This window comes from Euprymna scolopes, chromosome 26, assembly GCF_053919585.1.
Source record: "Euprymna scolopes isolate OS-2025 chromosome 26, ASM5391958v1, whole genome shotgun sequence".
In the NCBI taxonomy this organism is placed as follows: Eukaryota; Metazoa; Mollusca; class Cephalopoda; order Sepiida; family Sepiolidae; genus Euprymna; species Euprymna scolopes.
Genome location: NC_136507.1, coordinates 67,977,382 through 67,982,071, shown reverse-complemented (window position 1 = coordinate 67,982,071; position 4,690 = coordinate 67,977,382). Strand labels below are relative to the sequence as shown.

General features: G+C 39.2%; 1 pseudogene; it reads left to right on the top strand.

The window, feature by feature from the left end:
* The first annotated feature begins 4,274 nt into the window (after positions 1 to 4,274).
* LOC145248428 (5S ribosomal RNA) lies at positions 4,275 to 4,393 on the top strand (annotated as a pseudogene).
* The last annotated feature ends 297 nt before the right edge of the window (positions 4,394 to 4,690 follow it).

The following is a 4,690-nucleotide window of genomic DNA, read 5'->3' as shown; positions in this document are numbered from 1 at the left end:
AATATATTTAGCTGAGAGGGTTCGAAATCAATCAGAGAGCTGAGAGACACAGCTGGGAGTCACAGCTAGAAGACTCGGGAGAGAGGAGAGTTGAGTTAGTTGAACCCTTTTGGAAGTGAATTAGAAAGGGGAGTCAAGAGAATGTAAAACGACAAGGCATTCGAATCCCTGATGATCATAACCAGTTGGAAGAATAAATATCATCATGTTATTTGTAAGTCTTTCGCTTGTCATCATTCAACCTAAAAGGTAATGTGTTTTTGTGATTCTTCTTTGTAAAAGGGCATTTGTATGAAATACTCTTCCAAAGTGTTAACTGTCTGTTCTTCTCAAAAGTGTTAACGGTACATTCCTCATAAATAATAAATCTGCCCTGTGTTAAAAGAACTGTCAATTGAGATATCTTTGAGATCTATATCCCTTTCTACTATTAATAAAATGAAGTCCCCAAGAATTGTCATCACAGTCGTTGTCGTGTACAGTTATATAAATATCTCATCATCTATATATATAAAAGCCGAAATGTGTGTGTGTTTGTGTGTGTGCGCATTGTTCTATATGTCCGCCAAAGGCTTTTTTCCGCTGCTTCTCGGCTTGCTCGCTCATTCTTATAACTTTTTGTATGCTACACAGATGATATCTTGCACTTATGAAACATGGTCGTAAAAATATTTATTTCGCCCACTTTTATACTACGACGACAAAATTCGAGCTATGAATTCATTTTTTCTGCCGCTATTACTGCTGCGATGACCTAGAAAAACGACGTTCGTTTTTAAATCCTCATTTTCGACAGAACAAAAATCCCTGACTTTCTGGCCTCGCGGTATGTCGTTAGACAGTTAACCGCAAGGATTCGCGTTCGACCCTACCTCTCTCTTCCAATTTTTTTTGTTTTTTTTTTTAAATTCAAGCTTTCTTTTTGATTTACACACGCACCTCTGGGTACCCCCCCCCCCCATCGGGTTCGATTTTTAAAATCTTTTTCGTTTTTTAAACCTTTTTTCTTTTTTGATCTTCCACCCCTCAACACACAAACCTATAAACACCCGGGCAACACCGGTACCCCCCCATCTGGTTCGAGCCTATCTCCCTCTTTTCGCTGTTTTTGTTCGTTTTTTAATATTTGCTTTTGAGGCAGCTTTTTTTATCTACCCCTCCCAACACACACACCAACAAACACCCAGGCAACGCTTGTCTATTATATAAATCTCACCTGTCTGTTTAAATGTATGTATGTATGTTTGTGTGTCAACCTAAAAGTTTCGACAGAAGCGACGGAATATCGTTTTTAAGCTAAACTCTTCGGACGACAAATATGGAAAAATTGGATAAAAACATTAATTTCTTCACCCTTACCTGGACACTTTTCTACAGGGATGGGTCGCTTTTTCGCCCATAATGTCGAAAGTTATCCCTTCTTTTCTATTGTATAGCCTTAATTTAAACATTCGTTACTTCCGGTTTAGCGATAGGCGCAACAACAAAGATGCCACGTTTTTCCCCCATTTTTTTCTTCCTTCGCGGTACAGGTTCGAGCCTGCCTGCCTACTACCACTATTTATTTATTTTCCTCAACACGCACCTTCAAACCCCCGGCCAACGCCGGGAACCTAGGCTAGTCTGTTATATGTCCCGATATAGAAACATCGCCACACTACAGACGTTGCCCAGAAGCAATAAATATGAGAATACATCATTGCATGTAAAACGAATATTGCTGTATCTGAATTACACTATTAGTATCATCTATATATATAAAAGCGAAAATGTATGTATGTATGTATGTGTGTATGTGTGTATGTTTGTGTGTCTGCTAAAAACTTTCGACAGACACAACAAAAATTCACAACCTTGGTATCATATTGAAGCTTCATCCTTCGCTCGAAAAATATCGAAAAATTTGCCAAAAACGTTCATTTTTTCACCCCGAAATCGACAATTTTCGAAAGGGGGGTCAACAAAAACGGTTCTCTCGTGACGACCGGTTCTACGCATGCGTCAGATGACGTCATGACCTGATTTACTTTAAATAGTTTAAAATCTGACTAAATTTCATGTACGTCGCGTTAGCTCAGGTGATTAGCACGTTTGTTCCTTATCTAAACGTTTTGGGTTCGAATCGTGGTGTGAGATGTCCTTTTTTTTTCGATTTTTTAAATTTAAATATTGAACCAGTGTTATTTAAGCCATTTTTCACGTAACGTTCGTTTTTCTGTTTTTTTTTTTTACTTCGCTTATCCACCCCCTACCACAAACCCAAAAACACCCGGGTACCCAACGACTTTTAAAATTTTAATATCGAAACAGGCTTATTTAAGCAATTTTTCACGGGTTCGTTTTCTGTTTTCATCGTTCGTTTGCCTTACGTTAGTTTTCTTTGTGTTTTTATTTCGATGTTTTGATTACCCCCCCCGCTTAAGTTTTAACGTTTTCTTTTTTTACTTCGCTTATAACAAACAAACCTGGTCATTGACCTCATTTGCTGAATAGCTTCCGTCGTCGTCGTCGTCGTCGTCGTCGTCGTCGTCGCAACGCTCGACAACTTCCGTGCGCGCACCTGTCAATTTGGTTCTTACTTAAATAAATTCAAACATCGCTGGGCGATTTTATTTTCAAACTTCGCCTCAGGGCTTCGGGTTCGATCCTACCCCCCGGGTTCTTTTTTATTTAACACCACACACACCTCAAAACACCCGGGCAACGCCGGGTACCCCCGCTAGTTCTTTTATAAAGGATAATCTTCACACAAGCGGGAACGCATTTGGTTGGCTTTTCATGTGACATGCTCTAGGAAGAAAATAGATTTTTTTATATACATGTGACATTAATTTCCATATGAGAGGAATAGTGGCTTTAAGGAGGGCGAATTGGGAGGACAGTGAGTCGAGTTTTGACAACCGAGAGAGAGAGAGAGAGAGAGAGAGAGAGAGAGAGAGAGAGAGAGGGAGGGAGAGAGAGGGAGAGGGCATAGACATTGAGAGTTGGTGTTGTCATTAACGGATTGGATTCAGAGGAGTTGGTTTCAATTGTTGCGTTGGTGAGGAGTGCTGCAATTTTATTTTATATTTTTGCATTTTTACATTTAAAATATTGGACCGGCTCTATTTCTTTTTAACTCTGTGACTTGCAGCATGATGGAGAGCGTGGACAAACCATCAGAGTTTCCTTTGTGAAACGAGTCTGGGGATTTACGATCTCGAGAGTATTGTAATGATTTTATATGCCGGGCCTTTCTGCTTGTGTGGCAATAAAACTTAAATGCGCTTGTGATGTTAGGCTTTATAATGTGTTAAATTTGGTAAAAATTGCCTTCCCTTCTTTCCTAGGAATTTTTTCGATTATCGATCATTGATACTTATCGAAGACCTTCTTATATAAAACCCATTCAAAAACACTACCAGATGCCCAAAGTAGATTTGTGTGAACTTTCATAAAAATCGGCTCAAGCGTTTCAGAGTCCATAGAGAACGCACTCACACACATGTTTTTTTTTTACAAGGGAGTCATCACTTATCAAGGCCCGAAGATGATAAGGGTTAATGAATGTAAGGTGGTAGTTTAGTCATCTTTATGGTGTTGATTGGATAGAATTTGGATTAATTAAGGGGACAGTTCAATAAGAACTTGTTTACATTGGACTTGGAGGCTACCATATTGTTATCGGATTGGAAGCAGGCTAATGGAGGAGTGTTCCTCTTGCGGGCAGTTCTAGGAAAAAAAGCTTTCTTCGTGGAATCTGCGTTTAATTTTAGGCACTGATATGTTTTTTCTATGGTGCCGGATTTCAGTCAAACAGGCCCGCATGTACCTAAATCGATCTACTAGAGGTTACCATTGTTTAGTTGATTCCATACATCGCAAAGGTATCCATTTTGGGCAATTAGCACGCACTGCCCTTCCTTACATCTGATGTTGGTCACTTGTTTTGCAAGTTTATTTTTCGCTTTGAAGTACATCTGGAAAGCATTACTATCTTTTTTTTAAGCTTATCAACTGGATAAGCACGTCTTTATTGGTCTTTCACCAGCGAAACAAATTGGGCGGGACTTCTATTCTAATCCCAAGGGTGAAATTCCCGTGTCGGCAAATTACGTCCAAGGCTTACACTCCTGTTTTCTGATATCATTAGATTAGTATTGCCTGTTTTGCACTTAGTTATGTCTTTCTTTCTTTCTTTTTTTTTTTTTTTTTTGATTACGGGGATATTTAATACTAACAAGTTATATTAAAACTCTATGATATGGCATCTATAATAGTCGTTAACAAATGAAATATACAGCATAATCACGTTGACACACCGGTTCCCGTCAGATCACCGAAGTTAAGCAACGTTGAGCCTGGTCATTACTAAAATGGGTGACCAATTTGGGAAGTCCAGGTGCTGTATGTAGGAGGACGTCGACACCTCCCTGCAAAAAGTTGCAAAAACCTAACGTCGTCATCTCCCCTAACGGGAATATACATGCGACTGGAGACCGCTTGTGAATTTCATACTCCCATGAAACTTCCTCCTTCGGAGGAAGCCGGTTAAACCCTGAATAGGGTTGGTGCTGACTGCACACACACTTAACAAATGTAATACTTTAGATAATTTAATTGTATCATCCTTATTAGTTCCAACTAGTATTAGGACGATTTATCGTAATCGGAAATCGGAAAAATCGAAACTTTTAGGGGTATCGGAATC